The sequence below is a fragment of the Triturus cristatus genome, chromosome 2_1 (genome assembly GCF_964204655.1).
Source record: "Triturus cristatus chromosome 2_1, aTriCri1.1, whole genome shotgun sequence".
In the NCBI taxonomy this organism is placed as follows: Eukaryota; Metazoa; Chordata; class Amphibia; order Caudata; family Salamandridae; genus Triturus; species Triturus cristatus.
Window position 1 is genome coordinate 552,945,116 of NC_140581.1, and position 24,046 is coordinate 552,969,161.

Genomic DNA, 24,046 nt, shown 5'->3' on the forward strand with positions numbered 1-24,046 from the left:
TACATTAGTAAGTCTTCTTGTTGAATGTTTGCCAGCGGTCTTTCACAGAAAAGGAGTCTTACCTTTGAATTACTTCCTCTAATTCACTTTGCTGAATTCATTTGCAGGCTAATAATCCTCTCTAAACAAATAAAAAAATTAAATGATGATTAACATTTTTTCTTCTTTATTTAAGTGCTAGTAAAAATAAAATGACAGTGCTGCTCACAGAGCATTAATCAGCACAACTGACAAACTCACCCCATCCTAGATGTGAGCATCAATCAATACATTTTGCATTTAAAATGTTACATAATAATACACATTATTGCATGAAATATATATTAATCATGAACACATTATCTGCAATAAAAACACATATTCCATAAGTCTGCAGTCTCAGGCAAACAATGAAAACTCAACTGATGATGCTAAAATGCTCCAACTATTTCGAAATTGTACTAAAATCAATTGATACATTTTATTATGAAAAATACATACAAATTAACATGTGTAATATGGCCCTATATTGTCATTGATCGGTTTAAGTGACATTTATAAATTATAATCTACTTAGCTTTTGGCCTCCTGATTTATAAACGTCACCAGACTTCCTTAATGGCAATGTAGACCCTGTTGCACAGCTACCCGTTAAATATTTTATATTTATACATTTTTCTGCACAAAACATTCCCAAAAAATTAAAGTTCACCCATCTCAGCTCCTTCTTATAATGTTTTGTGAGGATTCATGGCTCATGGCCAAGAAAAAGAAGCGTATCAAAACATTGATATCCCATAGGAAATTTTAAGTAGTGATCCATAAGTAACAGCGGAAAGGAATAACACCAAATTTGACACACATTTAGAATTTTACTCAGAGATCGTGCTTTTCATTATTTGGTGTATATCTGTCTAACCGTTTTTCAATGCATTTGTCTCAGGTTGGGCATGTATGGAGAAAGGTATCTCTGGACTGTTAGTGTCTAGATACTCTCTAACTGGCCACTTCAAAGTGCACTAGTCAACTGTGATTGGCTGGCCGCAATCTAAGCAACATGTAATGGGAGTCGTTACAGGACTCAGAGACATGTTTGCCACGCCCTTAAATGAATAAAAAATGTAAGGGGGCAGGGTGAGAAGGAAAATGTGGGGGACCACCCTTTGATGAGATGGCCACAACATGGACAGTATGTGGTGTTAACCATTACAGGACTTGCGGACATGGGTGCCATTGGAATGCACTGTAGTAAATGTCAGGTTTTGTGTGTCACAAAAAGGAGCACATTTAAAGAGCGAGAACAGATTTTAGTCTCCATATACACTATTGGTTGGTGATACTATTCACATTTTAGGGATTGTGAAGTATTCTAAGGTGATGTTACTCTGTACTTTGAGAGAAAAGTCTTTCCTGTCATAATTTCCCCTTAAAATGTATGGAAAGTGCTCTTGAAGCTAAAATGAGAGCATATATATTATAAGGTTAAACTATCTTCCTCAGTCATCTGAGAACATGGTCTGATATTCTGAGTAAAACTTACTTCTAACAGCAGCAGCAGCCTGGAAGTTGATTCCCAATGTTCTACTGCAGCTTCCCACAGAATTCTAATGAACAACTAGAGTGCTCACATTCTGTATTTATGACGCAGCTGTAACAGAGTTGAAGCCATCCTGATGAAATCAAAACTGTAAAACCAAAGGCATTTCCTTTAGAAATTAACAAAATGAGGCGGTACTTTTTGTCACAGAAATTACGGTTGGGGCTCTAGAAAGCTAAAATGAGGACACATTTTCTATGAGTTCTTCAATAGCTGTCTGATCTACATCAGTAAAGCATTCTGACATGCATATTGAAATGCATACTTTCAACAACAGCTGCAGCCTATGAGTTGATCAGTTTGATATGCACTGGAGTGGATACCCCTTGGTGCCCTTATATACTTAAGTGAACAAGACTCAACAGGGGTCGAAACGTGTATGTTTCTTTGTTGAAAAAAAGAAACTTATGAAGCATACTGGTTGAAGTAGCTCAGATTTCAACCCCTCTATTGAACAAGGAGAAGAATGCATATGCAGCTGTGAGAGACGTCCTCATACCAGACCCCGTCCCAACTGGCTGGGTAATTTAGTGTCTCAATTTGGAGTGAAGATATATATATATATTACCATTGTGTGTAATTAAAAATGATTCGGTGAACAGTAGCTCGGAGTACGTTACAATGTCTGTAATGGTGATAACAGAAAATTTCACTGTAATAGCAGAATTTAAGTACAGATCCTCAGATTCAAAATCAGTATAATCCAGCTCTGAGAGCATGGAGTTTACAGTTTCAACATCCCAATCATCAGAATGTAACCCAGGTACTATTAGTTCACCAATAGAACCCCTAAATACATTTGACATCTGCAGGATCTCCGTAGGTCAGAATATATCAAAATGAACTTTATACCAAGAAATTCCATCAGTTACTGGAACAGCTGAAATGTTCACGAGGGACAAGTTTCTTTATAACTTATGTAAAGATGAGTGTGGGGCTAACACCCATTCGACCAGTTCTTTAGCCGAGTGTTCTGGTAGGTTGTGGTCTTTAATCAGTAAGAAGAAAACGTCATGAATCCAATCCACAAAAATGGATTAAAAAAGGAAAGTATAATCCAAACATATATCGAAGGTAAGGCCAGGATATATGTGGAGAGGAGCTGGCCTAACGGCAAGGGCGGTCAATCTCAAATCTGGGAAACCGGGTTCGAGTCCCGGCAAGCACACCCAACATCCTGTGATTCTGGGCAAATCGCTTAATCTCCCCGTGCCTAACAAAAATGTATGTGTCCTCATGTAACGCAACTGGTGCTTGTGCAAAGCGCTCTGTTACCCGATACCTTCGGGTCAAGTTTGCGCTACATAAAGCCCTAAAAAAAACAAAACCTAAAAAAAACAAAGACCAGGTAAGTGTGTTTTAGCCATGAAATAAAAACACAGATCCTTGATGGAGGAATGTCTAAAATAGCAGAACTCTTAGAGAAAAAAATCATCTCGATCCATATAATACCCATAAACAGTTTGTTGAAAAACTGGTGGCTCGGATACTGTAACCAGACTTGAAAAATGCAGTAGAGATGGAATCAAAGAAGGTGGATCTGTATGCACGACAACCACTGCAGAAGAGACGGTACTCACTTCAGTTGTGCTGCTGGATGTGGATGCAGGAATTCATTGTAGTGCAGTCTCCATCCCCAACCCCCCAGCTGGGGAGAAGAAGCTCCAGTGGCCCTCACTAGCTGCATATGGATTTCCTACATGCTAGCAGGAGGAGATAGGGAACTACCAAAGACTTTTCATGGTCTATTGTTTTGAATCGGCCACATGGTGTAACTTGGCATGATCAATGGAGTCAAAACAATTGTCTTTGGAACCAGGAAGCAGTGGCAAGATAACAATTCTTGTACCAAGGAATAGCACTGGGGTTCAGTGTGATGGACCAAACTCCTTTTTCACCTCGACCTTCTCATTCACGAGGGCCCTAATTTTTGGAATCCAGCCGAACGGTTCTGGTTTCTCCTCGATGCATGGACAGGTAGACATCTTCAACTGCTCATTGGAATGGGTGTCACAGATGTTTTGTAGTTTCAGTAAGACAACACAATGATTGACTATGTCAAAGGGCATGGTCATCGCCACAATGTCTGGACCTTCAAGGTCTGGAACTAGAAATTTGATGCCAAAAAGGACTTTGTCTGTGGTCAGGCCACCCACAGATCTCTTAGGGAGTTAATAATTGCACGCTGAACCCCATATTAGTGATGAATCCAACTACACCCAGTGACTAATACTCTAGGTGTCAAGGACTGCTTTAAGTCACAGTTCATTATCTTCACAACAGAATTGCCCTCAGACCGGTCTAGAGAAATATGATGCATCGGTACACCCAAGCAAGCAATAGCCTCCCGATTTCCTTCTAAGCAAAGGCTGGGTCCTGGTCTGAGCAGGGTGCACTGCATGCATATGTCCTGAGAAAAAATGTATATGTCTTTTATAACAGTTCGAGCATGAGCCGAACATCATGGCCAAACCGAGAGGAACCTGGAGCAAGAATCAACTGCAACTAAAATAAATTTATATGCAGTGTTCGAAAAAAGTGGACCACAGTGGTCCAAATAAATGCAGCCAAAAGGCTTGTTGGAAATTAAGAGGTGTGTCTGCGGTGGGCATGCCACAGTGGAAGCTTTAATTTGTTGATATGTTTTTACACAAGACTTATTGTTTGGCCTGTTGGTATAAGCCTTGCCACCAATAACGTTGCTGTTTCAGCAAAATTGTGACCATCACACCGGCATGCTTAGAAGCAACACCCTCATGCGCAGCTATCAATAAAGCCAGTCTGTGGTCTTAACTGAGAATCAAATGATCACCAACTCCTGGAATAGTTACAAAAGGAATGTTTCGTTTACTCAAGTGGTAGGTGTATTTAGACAGAAAGCCCTTAGGTAAATGTGTGCAATATTTATTTGCATTAATGGCAGCCAAGATAACGCTATCTATTCTCATTTTAGAATGAGTAATTACAGCAACAGTAGCAGTCTTGACTGCAGATTTGGCTGCTTCATCAGATAAGGAATTCTCTACAGTCGGTGCTCCCACACGCTGATGACTTAAAGTATGTAGAACATGGGCCTGTCGCAACCTATCTTTGAGTTCTGCCACTTTTACCCAAAGCGTTTCATGTTTGATTGTGATGCCTTTAGAATCTTTGGATCGATTGTGCCACCACCAATGTAAATTATCGTTAAAGGACTGTACACACAATAAGTGTGGGGAATTCAGGATCTGTATGCTCTTGTTCAAGAAACAAAGCTTTTAGATCAGTCAACTGCGCAGTGCAGTCCCCTAGGGAATGTATGCAAGTTTTTTGTGGTTGTGGGCTCCTGTCCGACATAACCCCAACAACAGTGGCACATGCCGCTGAATATTGCTGTTTAGAAACTATAGCAGGTTGGGTTGAGCCATCAGTGTAACAATATATTTATAATGATGAAGTGGTAAGACAGACGTGGGCACAGGGATTCTTGTGTCCGTAAAGACGGGTCAAAGACTAAGTCTACATCAACAGCTGTCAAGGATGTTGCCAACTGTATCCATCTAGGATGCAGGGCTTTTATGACCTGAGCGCAGGTGCATCAACACAAGATCATGAGCTCAGTAGGTCAAGGGAGCCTTTTCAAAACAAATAAGAGTGTAAGCACACAGCCTAACATCCCAGCACTCAATTAGCCCCAATGCACCATGGTAAATTTTAATGCATGATAAAACTTACTTTAGTGGTAGTCTTTCATTTTTCACCCTTGTTGGTGAAGCCTGTGCTGTGTAACTCTAGACGCGTGTTTCTGAATTCATTCTTTCATCCTTTGAGAGCAACAATTCATTTTGGGGGTGCTGCTGGAAATGCAGCCTAAAGTATTCTTAGGTCTCTGTACCACTCGCTGGTTGAAGGTGCATCATCACAAGCTTGTCAGCTCAGTAGCTGAAGGAAGCCTTTTCTAAAAGAAGGAGGGTTTGAGCACACTGCCTCATATCCCAGCAGTCAATATTACCCAGTGCATCATTACAGTGCTTAATAACACTTTTTTCAGTAGTAGTCTTTAATTCTTAACTCGTTTTGGTGCAGGCTTTGCTGTGTACCACTTGACACGTGTTTCTAGATTCATTCCTTGATCGGTAGACAGTGACAAGTAATTTTGGTGGTGCTGGAAATGCTGCATCATGTCTTCTCAGGTCTTTGTACCACTCACTGGGCGCAGGTGCATCAACACAAGAACGTCAGCTCAGTAGCTCAAGGGAGCCCTTTCAAACAGGAGTGTGGGAGCGCAATGCCTCACATCCCAGCACTCACTTATCCCCCTTGGATCATGGTATGTTTTACTTTCAGTTCCATATTTAATGTTTCGCGTTTGCTGGTGCAGACTGTGCTGTGAAACTGTAGACACGTGTTTCTGGATTAATTCTTTCATCAGTAGAGAGCAAAAAGTCATTTTGGGGGTGTTGGAAATGCTGCCCAAATTCATCTCAGGTCTTCGTGCCTCTCACTAGGAACAGGTGAATGACCTCAGCAGCTCAAGGGAGCCCTTTCAAACAGAAGGAGGGTGAGGTCACACATACTCAAATCCCAACAATTAACTTGTCCTAAGGTATCCCTTACTTCAGTAGTAGTCTTTAATTTTTCACTGTTGTTGGTGCAACCTGTGCTGTGTTACCCTAGACCTATTTCTGGAATCATTCCTTCATTAGTAGAGAGCAATAAGTTGTTTTGGGGGTGTTGGAAATACTGACCAAAGTCTTCTCAGGTATCTCTACTGCGCACTGGGTGCCGGTGCATCAACACAAGGTTGTCAGCTCAGTAGTTTATGGGATCCTTTTTAATAAGAAGGAAGGTATGAGCACCCTGCCTCACATCCCAGCATTCAATTTGCCCCAGTGTATCATGGTAAATGCAGTGCATGATAACACTTACTTCCTTAGTAGTCTTTACTTTTTCACCCTTGTTGGTGCACCCTGTGCTGTGTAACTCTAGGCATGTCTTTCTGGATTCATTCCATCATAAGTAGAGAGCAACAAGTCACTTTGGGGCTGCTTGAAATGCAGCCCAATGTTGACTCAAGACTCTGTACCATTCTCTGGGTGCAGGTATACAAACACGTATAAGCTCGTCAGCTCAGTAGCTCAAGGGAGCCTTTTCAACGAAAGGAGAGTGGGAGCACCCTCACTCAAATCCCAGTACTCAATGTGCCCCAATGCATCATGGTAAATGCAGTGCATGTTAACACTTACTCTAATTTTAATTTAACAACACTTATAGTGTGCCCAGCTACTGCAAGGAGTGTCCCAGTGCAATACCTATAGTATGGTTAGGCGAGAACATGCACAGTTTATTTAAGGAACCAAGTTTTCAGCATCTTTTTAAATCGACCCGGATCACTTACAGATCGTAAATCCTGCAGAAGCTGATTCCATGCTACCGCACCCAGCAGGGCCAGCAATCTGCCACCAGCTCTCTGATTGTGGATCCTGGGCATACAGACCAGCAGCTTATTCAAGGATCGCAATTTCCTTGATGAATTATAGAAGCTGAATCTGGATCTCAAATAGGAGGGTCCTTTGCCGTATAAAGTGCCATGTACCAACACCAGGGCCTTGAACTTCACTCTTTCCCTAATAGGCAGCCAGTGGAGATCCCGCAGATGAGGCCTGACCCTCGTCCTCCTAGGGAGGTTAAGCACAAGCTGAGGCGCCGCATTCTGGATCACCTGGAGGTTGTCAAGAAGATATCCAGGCAGGCCTGGGTACAACGCATTGCCGTAGTCAATGTGGGACGTAATCGGTGCTTGGGTGACTGTGTTCTTAGCATGCAAAGGTAAGAGCGGCAAAAATGTCTTAAGCACTTTCTGAATCCCAAAGCAGGTTCCTGCCAGTCTTTTGATTTGAGGCCCATAAGACAACATGTCATCAAACCTTATCCCCAAACTCTTGCTGACCCGCACTGGGGAACTGACGGGTGCATCATCCGGCCAGAATGAAAGCCAAAATTGCAGAGGGAAGTCCCAAAGAGTAGAATCTCTGGTTTGTCCTTGTTGCATTTCAGTTGCACCTTAGCTAGCCAATGGAAAACTGAGGTGAGACAAGTTTTTACATGAGAGCAATTTGCCTCACTCCTTTCATTCCAGGAAAAGAGCAGCTGTGTATCATCTGGATTTAAGCCAGTTCCATGCTGACCCACCGGTCACTCCTATCTCAATCAGTCAGTTTAATAGCAGGGCATGTGGCACCATATTGAATGCCGCTCACAGATTCAGTAGTACCAGTACTGCTCAAGATTCCCGCTTGCTCAACCAGCTCCGGTTCAGTGCTGTGTAAGGCCCTGAAACCGGATTGAGTCAGATGGAAGAGCCCATTATGCTCTACTAACCTCAATAGCTGTCTGTTCACCTGCTTCTCAAGAATCTTCGGAAAGCCTGGGAGAAAAGAAATGGGTCTATAAATCACAGGTTAAGAGGGATTTGCTGAAGGTTTTTCAAGCACGGGAATAATCATCGCCTGTTTCCAACCTCTATGCACCTTGGCCGCTGCTATGGATAAATTAAGCAGTCTTTTAGCAACCGGATTAATAACATCTGCTTCTGCCGATAACAGTTTGGGGGACAAGGATCAATCGGGTAGCCTGATTTTAGTGACTTAAAGGCGGGCAGAGAGTCCTCCAGGGAAATGGCTTCAAATGCCTTTAATTTGTGGACAAAAGATGAATTTCTAAAGATCATCCTCCGGGTCCTTCTTTCTACCGCCGTCTTGATTTGCCTGAATAGTTTGGACTTTTGCAGAGAAGAAGCCTACCAATTCTTCACATCACTCCCTGGAAGCCTCTTTAGAGTAAGTACAGGCAGCTCGAGCCAGAAAACTCTTGACTATCAGGAAAATCTCTTTAGGGCTGTTACCATAGCAAACAATGCGCTCCTCGTAGTGGAGGCATTTAGCTCTTAGGATGGCCGCGTAATAGTTCTTTAGAGCTTTCTAAAGATCTCTTTGTCCTCAAAACTATAATTCTTCCTCCATTTGAATTTTAACTTCCTAGAGTGTTGTCTTTCTAGTTTCAAGGGACCGGAAAACCAGGGCTAAGAGGGGGTGCTTCTTCTTCCTCTTTGTCGGAAGGAGGAAGACAATTCTATTAATACACATATAACGGCTTGAGGCAGCATCCTCGATTTTCCCAGACAGCTCGGGAATACAAGGCCAGGTCCTTCTTGAATTCAAGGGGGTCTCTTATTATAGGTTTTTTTCCTCTGTATCTTTTCATTAGTGATCTGTTCTGGTTTATTCAGCGTCTGCCAGGCAAAAGTAATCAGAAAGTGATCCAGCCAGATCACCGGAAGAGGGTCATCCCTTACTATCTCCTCATTGGAGCATACTTGATCTAAGATGTGTCCCCCTCGATGAGTGGGTTTCACCACAAATGTTTTGAGATTTAGCTGGTTCATGAATTCCATAAACTCAGATGCCTCCCCCTTCTCCGGTTTGTCTGGGTGCAGGGGCATCAACTCAAACAAGCTCATTAGTTCAGTAGCTCAAGGGAACCTTTTGAAAAGGAAGGAAAGTGGGAGCACCCTCCCTCAAACCCCTGCACTCAATTGGCCCCAATGCATCATGGTAAATGCAGTGCATGATAACACTTACTTCATTAGTAGACTTGAATTTTTCACTCTTGTTGGTGCAGACTGTGCTGTGTAACTCTAGACAAGTGTTTCTAGATTCATTCTTTCATCAGTAGAGAGCAGCAAGTCATTTGGGGGGTGTTGGAAATGCTGCCGCCCAAAGACTTGTCAGGTCTCTGTACCACTCACTGAGAGTAGGTGCATCAATACAAGCTCATCAGCTCAGTAACTCAAGGGATCCTTTTTAAAACAGAGGGTGGGAGAATACTGCCTCACATCCCAGCACTCAATGTTCACCAATGCATCATGGTAAATACAGTGCATGATTACACTTACTTCAGGAGTAGTCTTTAATGTTTAATCATTGTTGGTGCAGCCTGTGCTGTGTAACTCTAGACATCTGTTTCTGGATTCATTCATTCATCGGAAGAGAGTAAAAAGTCATTTTGAGGTTGCTGGAAATGCTGCCCAAAGTCTTCTCAGGTCTCTGTACCATTTACTGGGTGCAGGTGTATCAACACAAGCTCATCAGCTCAGTAGCTCAAGGGTGCCTTTCCAAACATGAGGGTGGGAGAACCCCGCCTCACATCCCAGCATTCAATTTGCCTCAATGCATCATGGTAAATGCAGAGCATGATTACACTTACTTCAGTTGTAGTCTTTAATTATTCACCTTTGTTAGTGCAGCCTGTGTTGTGTAACTCTAGACACTTGTTTCTGGATTAATTCCTTCATCAGCAGAGAGCAACTAGCCATTTTGTGGGTGCTTAAAATGCTGCCCAAAGTCTACTCAGGTCTCTGTACTACTGCCTGGGTGCAGGTGCTTCAACACAACACAAGCGTGTCAGCTTAGTCACTCAAGGGAGCCTTTTCAAACAGAAGCAGGGTGGTAGCACACTGCCTCACATTCCAACACCATTTGCTTTAATGCATCATGGTACATGCATTGCATGACAGCTCTTACTTCAGTGGTAGTCTTCACGTGTTCACCCTTGGTGGTGCATCTTGTGCTGTGGAACTCTAGACAAGTGTTTCTGGATTAATTCCTTCAGCAGTAGAGAGCACCAAGTCATTTTGGAGGTGCTGGAGGTGCAGTCCAAGTATTCTCAGGTTCTGGGACCACTCAATCTGCTGGGATGTGAGGCAGTGTGATCCCACCTTCCTACTGTTTGAAAATTCTTCCTTGACCTACTGAGCTAATGAGCTTGTGGTAATGCACCTGCACCCTGTGAGTGGTACAGAGACCTGTGAAGACTTTGGACAGCACTTTTAGCACCCCCAAAACGACTTGTTGCTCCCTACTGATGAAGGAATGAATCCAGAAACATGTGTCTAGAGTTACACAGCACAGGCTGCATCAACAATGGTGAAAACATGAAGGCTACTACTGAAATAAGTGTTAACCTGCACTCCATTTACCATGATGCATTGGGGCTAATTTAGTGCTGGGATAGGAGGCAGGTTGCTCCCACCCTCCTTCTGTCTGAAAATGCTCCATTGAGCTACTGAGCTGATGAGCTTGTTGTAATGCACCTGCTCCCAGTGAGTGGTACAGAGACCTGAGAAGACTTTAGTCAACACTTGCAGCACCCCTAAAATGATGTATTGCTCTCTACTGATGAAGGAATTAATCTAGAAACACGTCACGAGGTACACAGCACAGTGTGCACCAACATGCTTGAAAAAATAAAGACTACTACTGAAGTGACAATTATCATGCACTGCAATGATGCATTTGGGCCAATTGAGTGCTGGGATGTGAGTCAGTGTGCTCCCACCTCCTTCTGTTTGAAAAGGTTTCCTTGAGATTCTGGGCTGACCAGTGTGTTTTGATGCACCTGCGCCCAGGGAGTGGTACAGAGACCTGAGAAGACTCTGGGCTGTATTTCTGGCACCCCAAAAATGACTGGCTGCTCTTTACTGATGAAGGAAATAATCCAGAAACTTGATTCTAGGGATGTGCCAACAAGGGTGAAAACTTAAAGGCTACGTCTGAAGTACGTGATATCCTTTACTGCCTTTACCATGATGCATTGCAGCAAATTGAGTGTTGGGGTGTGAGGCAGTTTGCTTCCACCGTCCTTCTGTTTGAATGGCTCCATTAAACTTCTGAGCTTCTGAGCATGTGTTTATGCACCTTTGCCCAGTAAATGGTACAGAGATCTGAGAAGACTGTAGGGAGCATTTCCAGCACCCCCAAAAAGACTAATGAAGGAATAAATCCAGAAACGTGTGTGTGTGTTTGTGTGCAAGTGAGTGTGTGTGTGTGTGTGTGTGTTTGTGCGCACACACGCACACACACACACACACACACACATATATATGTTCTTACTAAAAAGCAAAGATTAAAGTGAAGTTATAGTTGCACATTGTAATAATATCTAACTTTACCAATAAAAACTGAGAAATTAATAAAAAATAAAAAAAAGAGTACTGTAACTTTACAGTTAGTTTAAAATGTGAGTTAAAATTTTACATTTTAAACTCAAATAACCATGAAATGCACCAGTTATAATTAGCTTAAGCAACTATAACCTGCTCCCTCACTATGCACAGTATTGTCATCAATTATATTATTTCAGATAGCACATTGATGTTAGCAAGGATGTCATATAATGTCTCATAAGTGATGCAATATGTGAGGTAATAAGCAGTGTAGAAATCGTGTGGGATTGATGCAACAGTTTTTTTTAAAGAGCTTTAAATAGCGCAAACTAGACCTGAAGATATCACGTATCAGGACGCTTTACATGAGCACCAATTTCATTACAGATGGACACATGAATTTTTTTTTGGAAAGGGGAGATTAAGTAATTTACCCAGAATCACAGGATGTTGAGGGTCATTGCAGAGACTCGAACCCGGTTCCCCAGCTTCGAGGTCGACCACTCTAGCCGTAAGGCTACATCCTTAATTTTGTTTTTAATTTTGGCCCCTGGGTGTCCCTTAGTGACTCCCTCAAGGTCTAGGGGTTCATTGTATCCCTACCTCCTTGGGTCATTTATTTTTTTATTTTCAAGACTCAGGGACTTAGTCCCAGGGTACTATAAAGGCGGGCACAATATGTATTCTCCGTTGTGGCCAGCCAATCATATCCGTTTGTCCCAAGGGACTCCCGAGGGCCCAGCCAATCTAATCATGTTTTTGCCCATGCGGACCCACGGGAGTCCCACTGGATTACCTCTGGAGTACCATGCTGCTAGCTACTTATACATTTTGAAATTTTATTGCTCTAAAACTGCTGAACAGATTTACATGATGTCACCAAAAGCACACTTTCCAAATGAAGGTCTAGGTTTCTGCCAAATTTTATGTAATTCTGTTCAGCTGTTTTGCGAGTAGTGTTGTCTAAAGTTTCTATGGTAAAGTGCATGAGAAAAATGCATTTTGGGACCCCCCTTTTTCTAAGCCCCTCTTGACAGATCACCCTGAAACTTTCAAGGAAAGAGCTGAAGTAGATGAACCTTTTTTGATGTGCGTTAAGGCCAAGTGGAACACGGTAGAGGAGAGCACCTTCCGAGCTGCTCCTCCCTATCTCTCTATATAGTATTGATCCCAATGTCCTACCAGACATGTGCCTCATAATGCATGCAAGGTAATATATTTAAAGCTGTAGAGTGAGGAAAGACTACTGGTTTCATGGCTGATTTGCATACCAAAGCAGCACTCAAGACAGGTGGCTGCATTATTTTTACTGCAGGCAGTATGAAGCTCTGATACCTGTGCTGCTGTAGCAGTGATTTCAGTAGTAATATTATGACTTCTTCTGCTGCTGCTAATGGGCACCATATTGTGATGAGCACAATATGGAGACCTGCCAGCCAAAAATTAACACCCATGCAGACTCAATAAAGCATTATTACTGTGTGTGTCTGCGCAATGCAAGAAATAGCAGCCTGGGGAGGAGCTACATTTTGATCCCATCTCCACATTAACTCACAAAATGTGGTTGACCATCCACGAAATCCCATGAGCTTTATCCAAACTTTGACAGTCAACCTGTTCAACCAATGCTTGATGTGATCTAGCCCAAACCAACCAATTGCAACTTTCTCTATGTCTTTGCGTATATAGGTGCATGCATTTGTGCTTGCTATTTGGCGAGTTGTTGAGTTGTTCGGTGGCAACATGTTTTTCAAAACGCTACAGCTTTCACTTTCACACACAGCAGTGTTTATATGTCAGTTTTGGAATGCATGAAGCTACCTTGCATATAATGTAAAACATGTCAACACGATTGAAAATAACTCTTTTTAGTGAAGCTTTTAAAGACTGCTAAATTGTCCTGGTCTTCCTCCCAGAATATCAACACATTTTAAATTACACAGGCAAGACAAGATGCAAATGTACTCTTTTGCACAAAGGTATAGCTTAAAAAACACACTAGGATGCAGGAAAGGCAGCCAGAAAAGTACAGGAATATTAGACAAGCAAAGAGACAAAACATTTTGTTGGTTCGCTCTGAAAACACAGTGGTATAGTGAGATTGAAAGGAACTAAGAAGTGTTGGTAAACAACAATGAGAATCAGGATTGTTGAACCAATACATTTATTCTGTTTTCACAATCCAAAGGCAAATTGAGCTGGGACTGCATTACCGGTGATAATATGAACTGCATGACATGATACTAAAGAACCTCGCCTGCGTTATGGTAGCATTGACATGAACATACATTCAGTTGTTCGTTTCGGACTGTAAAGATCCCACAGAAATGGAAAGAGGTAGATATGATTCCTCCCTAAAAGCCGATCACTGAAGAGGATAAAAAATACTGGAAGTAGTCTGGCTTTGGTAGTCTGGACATAAGCAGAGTCGGTCTTTACCATGATAGAGTCCTGTGCTGAAATACATTTGGCACCCTCGCTGTTGCTAGTGAATAAAATGAGGCAGTAAGGCTCCCTATTAAGTTCACGGGTCAGTCTCTGGTGGATTACATCAGGGTCGTGACTGGCCTCTGAACACAAACACCTCCAACCAACTCACCTGAATCACTCACTGTTTAGGTCAGTCACGTTGGTGCCAAGTTGTTTGTTGGGGAGAGAAGTGGGTTGTTGGTGTGAAGTGGGAGTGAGTGAGAAGGAAATGGGGGCAATGGAGGGTACTGATGGGGTGTTGAGAACAGTGCCTGTGGTATATTCATGATTAAAGCACTTTAAACATAATGACTAGAGCCAAGTGAGAAGACTTCGATGATTATATTACCTTAATGCATACAGTTCAATGAGCCCCTCTGAAGATTGGTTCCCTGGGCCTGGGCTCAGCTTGCCCATGCCAAAAGCCAACCCGGGGTGTAACAACATTTTAGTACAAAGGAAATAAAATCATTGGAAAGCAATTTCATAAACTTAGTGATACAGCATCCACCTCAACAAAGTAACCCAGAGGATAACCATGGCCAACAAATATGGTCAAGCTCTTTGATAGGATGATCCATAAAGTGTAATATGACGGGAACAATGAAAAATAACCTTCTATCTATCTATCTATCTATCTATCTATCTATCTATCTATCTATCTATCTATCTATCTATCTATCTATCTATCTATCTATCTATCTATCTATCTATCTATCTATCTATCTATCTATCTATCTATCTATCTATCTATCTATCTATCTATCTATCTATCTATCTATCTATCTATCTATCTACACAATTATAGTTAGGCTCATAAGCAATGCATTGTGGGGGCGTAAGCTCTAATTAGCTGTGGTAACTATAACTGCTGGATTTCTATGGTTTTTTATGAGTGTCTGGGTGGGTCTGTGAGTGGGTGGGGAGTTTCTGAGTGGGTGTGCGAGTGACTCCATGAGTGTGTGAGTGAATCTGTGAGTGAGTGTATGAGTGTCTGAGTGGCTCTGTGAATGGGTGTACGTGTTTGAGTGGGTCTGTGAGTTGGTGCCTCAGTGCCTGAATCAGTCTGTGAGTAGCTGTGAGAGTGTCTGAGTGGTTCTGTAAGTAGGTGCAAGAGTGGGATGTGAGTGGGTGTGATAATATCTGAGTGCATCTGTGAGTGGGCGCTTGAATGTCTGAGTGGATGTGCATGTTAGAGTGTCTGAGCAGGTCTGTGACTGGGTGTGTGAGTGGTTCTGGGAGTGGGTAAGTGAGTGTCTGAGTGGGTCTGTGAGTGGGTTTATCAGTGTCTGAGTGAGTCTGTTGTCTGTGGGTATGTGAGTGCCCAAGTGTGTGTCTAAGTGTCTGTGTGGCTGTGTCGGTAGCTGTGTCAGTGACTGGGCTACAAGGGAACTGCACCTGCCCTTTGATCTAACAAAGAGTCCACAGTTTTTCACAAAATATCTATCCAGGTGGAGTTCTTTTTGCTGCTTAATTACTAAGTGCTAACTCCTTGTGTAAATGTCCAGTACGTATTCTACACTACAGCTGCGTAATTGAGCATGAGGAAATGTCACCAGCGACCTTGTGTGCATTTTGGCAATGTTATTGTTCCTAGTGCATCTTCATCCAGAAATATGTGATAGAATGAATCCTCCTACAGAGAAAATGACAAGACTACAAAGAGGTACATTTCCATCAAACATGGGTCCATCCTCTTAACTACATGCAGTAAATGCTTCTTTGTTTGGTGGAGATAGCTTCAAATTCCTGAGCATCAAGAACTCCTTATGAAATTCGGTGGATAACGTACTTAGAGGCTGCTTGTTGAGCTGTCCATCATCCTGGCAAAAGGCAGGAAGACCTCTGGGTACTACTAAGGAGGACAGGGCCAAATGGGGAAGCTAACAAGTGATTTTCACATTTGCATATTCCTAGCAATTCAAAGGGAGAACCATGGACTTAGCTCTCCCCAGGACAGAACAACAAAGAACCCACTCATCACAGTCACTACAGATTGCGCTCCAATAGATCAATGCATTCACCTCCATGAAGGACTTCAGATCGATTTTCAGTATGGAATTCCTGAGAAAACAAACTTGTTTTGCCTTCCCAAGCCCAGTAGTTAGGATCATTTGTCCTTTACAGAATTGCAGCTTCAACGGGGGTGCCTGCTATGTTTATATATGTAAGTGCCTCCCGTTGAGGTTTAATTTCTGTGAAATGAGCATCAAGGCCATGTATGTATGAACTTTCAGCTGATACCCAGCATTGAGGAAGGCATCTGCCGAAATGCGTCTGCCAGGGGCTGATGGTGTGGACATCACGTTGATTTTGATGTGCATTCTGGAGGCATTAAAATTAAATGGCAGCCCAAGCATGTGTCAGACCCGTTTTTATTAAAGCAGGATTGGAAGTATATATATATATATATCAACCATCAGAACGCTCCAAGTTTGAGACGCCACACCGTCGTGTAAACATTCACCTCTTTATTGGTGGCTCAACAGGATTCCGCAGAGTCCTTGCAACAAACTCTCAGCATGCCTCTCTTATGCTTTTATGATAATCATTTCCATCGTCAAACATGTTTCGGGCTTCTCTCGCCCTTGCTCACTGACTTGAGGCGGCAGGGTCACAGTAAGTATATGCAGCTCACCTGCGCTGTTTGAAATGTTCCGCCTACATGGGCGTGCACCGCTTGGCATTGTGGTAAATTGAGTGTCCCAAAATAACTCCATAGTAGAAGTCGGACCCCGTTCAACTGCTGCTTTAATGCTTAGTGCCTTGTTGTAGGAGTACGGCTGGCATCCCAATATTTGTGAGTCCCACCAACAGGTCACAACGTCTTCCAAGCGCCTCAATACCCTAGCACTAAGAGACCTGCTCTTCGCAGTGGGGCGTCTCCTGATCTGAGCCAGACCGTAAAAAATCAACCATCAGAACGCTCCAAGTTTGAGATGCCACACCGTCATGTAAACATTCATCTCTTTATTGGTGGCTCAACAGGATTCAGCAGAGTCCTTGCAACAAACTCTCAGCATGCCTCTCTTACGCTTTTATGATAATCATTTCTATCGTCAAACATGTTTCATGCTTCTCTTGCCCTTGCTCACTGACTTGAGCCAGCGGGGTCACAGTAAGTATATGCAGCTCACCTGCACTGTTTTAAATGTTCCGCCTACATGGGCGTGCACCGCTTGGCATTGTGGTAAATTGAGTGTCCCAAAATAACTCCATAGTGGAAGTCGGACCCCGATCAACTGCTGCTATATATATATATATATATATATATATATATATATATATATATATATATATATATATGCGAAAAAGAAGAGAACCCTGGGTAGCTCTCAAGTTTAGGTGGAAGGCAGCCTATAGTATAGAGCACCCTCAACACCAGGGACACTCTAGATTTGCTCACCTCAAATGTCTGTTATCTATCAAAGTTTTTAAGCATGGGATTAGCACAGTGCTATCCACGCCGAGATAGATTGTGACAAAGCCTTTTGTCAATTGTACAGCAAAGTCTTTAGGCATAGGAATAACACAGTGCTATCCATGCCAAACTATTATATGACAAATGCCATTTACCACTCCAGGCACAGTATTACAGCCTTGGACTGGTAAAATACCATCCAAGCCAGCCTGAAATAAATAAAAGCAACCCCGAACCCATGTCTCGCTGTCATTACAGCTCTTCAGAGAGGTTCAACTTTGTCCAGACACAAGAGAGCACCCAGTATAAGTCAAAAGAATACTCTTGCAGGCATAGAGTGACTCATAAATTATGCAAAAAAGAAGAAGAGAACTCTGGGTAGTTCTCAAGTTTAGGTGGTAGGCAGCCTCTGTATAGAGCAGCCTCAACACCAGCGACACTCTAGATTTGCTCACCTCAAATGTCTGCTTTTCTATCAAAGTTTTTAAGCATGGGATTAGCACAGTGCTAACCACGCCGAGATAGAAAGTGACAAAGTCTTTTGCCATTTGTACAGCAAAGTCTTTAAGCATAGTCTCGGCCTGTGAGGATTCCCTGGCTCAATCACCACAGTACCACAACTCAAATCGATGTTCAGTGGAAGACCAGAAACTCTACGTCATTGATAAACAACTTACCTGTAACACTGAGTATGTTGTTTATGCTTTATTATGCCAATGTAGGTGAGCATATCTAGGAAGTACGATCCATAAGGCAAAGAAGCATATACTTGAACATATGCGCACCATCCAAAATGACAACAAACAATACCCTATTGCACGTAATTTTAAAAGCTATCACAATCAAAATTGCAATTTATTAAAATTTGTGGTCCTCAACAGAATTCCAAATCAAGAGAGAGGAGGCAATCGAACATTGGAATTGAGGAGATTGGAATCCAAGATGATTGATAAATATAACACCCTTCACCCAAATGGATTAAATATGGATGAAGAATTGGCTGTACATTTAGGCTGATCAATAAGTATAAAGAAACATATGTCAATTACTAATTCCTTCCCTCTGGATAGGTTTTTGCCTTTTTAATATACATGTGTGTTGTAACTTGGATTTTAACCGGTACATTCTTTGTTGGTTTTGTTTCAGATACAAGAATGCAGAAATGCAGAAGAGCTCTTATATCTCAAATCTTGTCAGGTCAGCTGGTTTCTGTTTATGAAATCATGGTGAAATATGGTTATTATAATTATCATGAAATAGGATGAAATTCATTTCATGTCTTGCCCACTTGGCTTGAATTGATTACAGGTCAAACTGTTTCTGTTTATGAAATCATGGTGAAACATGGTCATTATAATTATCATGAAATAGGATGAAATTAATTTCATGTATTGCCCACTGGGGCTGAATTGATTACAGGTCACAACTGTTTGTTTATAACTTTATTGACATCTATGAGAGTTTAGGAATTGACACTATTTGAATAATCATGGGAAGGTGCTTATTTATACCTCTGGTTCATTGTGTTTTAAAATGCACAAATAGGTTATTGTTTATGTTAATGTCAATCCCAGGTCCCGTTTGATGGCCCACTGGGGCAGTATATGGATGTCGTAAATACAGATTGAACAAATCTGCCACAACAACATGATGCGATCTTGTCATTACGGGGAATCCGTTTAAAATGAATATGTGACCGAAATTATGTTAGATGTTAATTATCAATTGTAAGGCCGACAAAAATATGTTGCTTTTTATACTTGGAAGACATTTCAATGTATTCCTTAGTGCCAAAAATCGAAACCGACAACAGTAGTATTTTCTTTAAGTCAATATCTTGATGATTATGAAACGCATGATCCGTTTCTTTAAAACGAAGCGGAAATTATGCATTTACCTAACCCGTGACCAAGGAGTGAAGAAACTCTGAAACTCGTTGGAGATTGTTTGTTGGCAGTGTCGAATAAAATACCCTGAACAACGATTTGAGTCAGGGAATCCTCACTCGCCGACATTACAGATTTTGGATGGAATTTTGGATGTTCGTTACCTCACCGCTAACTCCACGTGCAAGTTGGCTGGGGCATAAATGACTGCTATTGGATGGATATGTATCCAGTGCCGGAGGAGCTTCACCGGTATCAGCAAACCCCTCCTCCACGAAGGGCCGAGTGGGAAAAGAGCTCACTTCCGGGTTTCCGGAAACTGCAGAGGATTTCATTTGAAAGACGCCCGCGGCCCCCGAGCAGTAAAGAAATCCTTACCGCAACAGAGGAAGACGAAGAACCGGGTCGGTGGACCAGTTGTCGTCGAAACCCCAGGCGGGTAAAGGCATTACATAGACTCGGCGGAGGAGTTGCCACACATATTGCGTACGGGAGCACCCGAGGTAATTTAAAGTGGTAGCGGGAATATATTAATTTTGACACCATGTTCGCCGATGCGCTACGAGGCAGGGAAGCGGCAGCATGCACTATGTTTGATGATTCCCCCAACAATGAGACAGTTTCACCAGTACAAAACGGTGCTGGGAGGGGGGAAAATAACAGTTTAAAGGAACATTTCAGGAAATTAGAGAAAACCATGCGCGCCGAACAGGCGAAATGGTGGGAGCATAAATCACTATCTCGTTACTTGGAGGTTGGAAGAATCCCGAGTGGGTTAAGAATCATGCTGGCCCCAAGTTATGAGAAACCTGACCCCGCGATGTTAACCGAATGGGCCACTGTTAATTTGGACTCTTCCAGACGATTAGTGGAAGTTTTGGTTAAATATGCTATTAGTGACCAAGCGGCATTACAAAAGGAAATAGAGGACATGGAAAAGATTGTTTCAGAGTTTGAGGATACATCGGAAAAATCCAAATATAGGGATTAAATGATGGCACGCTTGCGTAGGGATGAGGAAGTGATTAAAAAACGGAAGACCTTTAAGTTCCAAAGGGACAAATCCGATTATGAACAAGGGCGCGTGTTCACTTTCGCTAAGAAATATGATGCAGTTAAAGCTGGAGTACTGGCAAAGGGTCCAAAGGTTCACCCGCGAGCGGATGAGGAGCTAGCATCTACATCAACAACCGACCTCAGCTCAGTGGTTGATAGTGAATCGGAAAGTGAACAATTAAAATCTAATTCCGGATTGGGGTTTCAAAAAGCGTCGCTTGCTCAAGAAATCAGTTGCATGCGACAGGATCGGAAACAAACCCTGAGACCCCGAGCCCCTGCAGCCTCAACTACGCAAGTGGCAGAAATAGGAAGAACAAAAAGCACAGGGCAAGGCGCCGGCAAAACCACAAGCGCAAACAGTGGCAACAACAAGAAACCAAACAGAGGATGGAAACGGAGATAACTAACTCCAGTTTAGCCACCAACAAGACTCTAGTCAATCTAACTGATACCAATCTAACACAGGAGGAGACCAATATCCTTGCACTAGGGTTAACATACAGCCCTAAGGTGGATTTCAAATATGCAGAGACAAGGATTGACATCTACAAATTTGTTCGTAAACTCAAGCTGCGCAAATTCTTTTCCCTCCAAGGTCCCAGAAATTCACCAGAGGTACATTCTCATGGCTTGGTTGATGGTGACAGTACACATGACAATCTTGTTGCTGGTGATGTGGATTTGATTAGGGATTTACAACAGCTCCATAATGAGCAAACAGGAGTTTTGGAAGAAGTGAGCTGTACTCCACTGAACAAACTAATGACCAAAACTCCCTTTAAACCCAAATCCACCTTCTATCCCCTCATGTTGAAGGACAATCTAGATTCATTCAATGAAAAGGTTGCAGCGGACCTGAAGAATCTGTATTCTTTGACGGCTAGGGCACCAAAGAAATACAGTAAGCAAGACAATCAGTATTTCCAGCTCATGCAGAAATTAAAAACGAATGATAACATCATAGTGCGGCAATCAGACAAGGGTGGGAATGTGGTGCTATGGTCCAGGGACCAATATATGGAAGAAGCCCTTGCTCATCTCAACAACCGCAACTGCTACAAATTGAGCACGCACCAGATGATGAATGCAGCACGACAGGACTGTTACAATAAATTGTTAGCCTGGAAATCGGCAGGCTAAATTTCAATGGATGAATTTAAATTTCTTAAAGTAGACCACCCTATTACACCAGTTATCTATTTCATCCCGAAAATTCACAAAAGAATGGACAAGCCCCCTGGTAGGCCAATAATCTCAGCCAGGGGTAGTCTGTTGGAAAATATCTCCAAGTATGTGGATCACTTTCTCCAGGAGCATATGAAAAGTCTCCCATCTTATATACAGGACACTGGGGACTTTTTGAGAAAGTTGGTCGAAGTCCCATGGAGCCCCGACCTGTTACTCATTTCTATGGATGTTACATCCCTCTATACAAGCATTCAGAACTTGGATGGGGTCAGGGCATGTGAATATTATCTTAATCGGAGATCTATGGGAATGTACTCTCATAACAAGATGTTGCTCACCATGATATCTATGTGTTTAGAGAATAATTTTTTTCTGTTTCAGCATCAGGTATACCAGCAAACGCGTGGTGTGGCCATGGGGGCTTGTTTTTCTCCCAGTTACGCATGTTTGCACATGGGTTACTGGGAGGAGATGGTCCTCATGGCCAGACACCGCGGTATCATAGAGTCGAATATCATTTGCTGGTATAGATTCATTGATGATTTGTTTTTGGTATGGCGAGGGGATGAAGTCAGTGCCAAACAATTTCTTGAAGCAATTAACATCAATGATTTGAACCTGCAGTTCACTTTTGAAATCAGCAATAGGTCAGTCTTTTTCTGGATGTAGAAATATTTGTTTGTAATAACCAACTACAGACTAGACTACACAGGAAAGACACTGCGGGAAATACGGTGTTACATGCACTCAGCCACCACCCACAACATCTGATCAACAGTATCCCCTTTGGTGAGATGCTAAGGATGCGTCGTATTTGTAGCACTGAAGCTGATTTTCTTAAAGCCCAAAATGAATGCAGGGAACGTTTCAGGGAGAGAGGGTATGCAGAATCTATACTCTCTAGGGCTGTGTTGAAAGTTAATAACATCACTAGAACTATGGCACTGCACCTAAAGTAGTACCACCTAATGATCTAACAGTCATCAACACTGAAGATACACGGATTATATTGACCTTTAGTACACAGCACAGAGCAGTACGTAAAATTATTAACAAGAATTGGTCACTAGTCCGGGCAGACCCAGTGTTGGGTAATTCTCTATCAAAGAAACCAAAGATAGCTTTCAGAAAAGCACGCTCAATGAGAAATTTGCTAGTTAGTAGTAGCCCTGAATTGAGCCAATCCAAATCATGGTTGGTGGCAAGAAAAGGGTTCTACCGCTGCAATGTATGCAAAGCATGCAGATATGGAGTTAATCGAAAAACATATCTGACTCCATTTCTTCCTGAACCTGTGCCTATCTCCAAATACCTTAATTGTAAGACAGATTTTGCGGTGTATGTGCTGGAGTGCCCCTGTGGCCTGCGGTATGTTGGCAGCACCAGGCTGCAGGTTCACAAGCGGGTACTCCAGCATATGCGAGCAATCACTAATAAGGATTTAACCTACCCGGTGGCACGTCATTTTAAGGAGCACCATGCCAGTAAGCTGGAGGCTTTCAGCTACTGGGTGATAGACTCAATTCCCACACAAAGAAGGGGAGGGAACCGGGAGGTCTCATTAAGGAGATTGGAAACTGAATATATACTAGAGTTGGATAGTAAGAGTCCCAAAGGATTAAATTCGAGTGAGGATTTCCACGCTCATTTGTAAACTGGATATTCATCACTTTACCATTTAGAGAAGAAACACATAGTTTCAATAAATACAAGATGTATGCTGCTATTTCCCTGTCTCGAAAATTGCACTGAAATTTTAATGTGAAAACTTTTTTTATATATACACTTTTTTGCACAATGGGCTAATGCTTTTATAGATAATATATATTAGATTTTTTATAAATTTCGTACTGTATATTTATTTGTTAATAGGTGTCACGGATGTGGCTCTTAGTGATAGATGTATGTACTTGTACAAATTTGCACAATTTGCACAGTCACTTTATTACAACATGGGGTTTTATGGAATGGGCCCACATGGGCCGTATCAAGCAAAGGGGAAAAAAAGGCAACAGGTCCTGTTTATATAATGTGATTAGGACGGATCAATCTTGTCTTTTCTCTCTCTTTTTTTCGTGGACACATCGTTTAAAACAAATTGGGTTCAACATGACGAATTATTGCCATTTTTTGTGTTTTTAAGATAATATGTTTATATTATAATATTATATTTTTAAACATAGTAACTTACAAATTGGCGATTTTGCAATGGTATACAGTATTCAATTTGTAAATACGTTGTATTTAATAGGCAATTGAAAATGTGATGGGCATTGTTTTGTGAAGACAAACTAACAATGTATGCGTTGCGTGATTTCTATTTCCATGATTTATCCCCAGTTGTGCATGTGACTCACTCAAAGTATATTTAAATGGTGGACCCGTTGTGTTGCGCATCATGTGACCAAGGCCTGTAACGGGCTGCAACGCGTAATGGCGGCGGTGGTGTCTGTTATATTAAAATA

The 24,046-nt window shown here is 42.1% G+C and overlaps 1 long non-coding RNA gene across 1 annotated transcript in view; it reads right to left on the minus strand.

Moving 5' to 3' along the window:
- Positions 1–24,046, minus strand: part of LOC146865618 (uncharacterized) — a 337,698-nt gene that overhangs the window by 11,804 nt on the left and 301,848 nt on the right. The window contains exons 3-4 of the long non-coding RNA XR_014976662.1: positions 1,520–1,664; positions 63–121 (exon numbers count right to left, since the gene is read on the minus strand). This is a non-coding gene — a long non-coding RNA (uncharacterized LOC146865618). The remainder of the gene's footprint in view (positions 1–62; positions 122–1,519; positions 1,665–24,046) is intronic.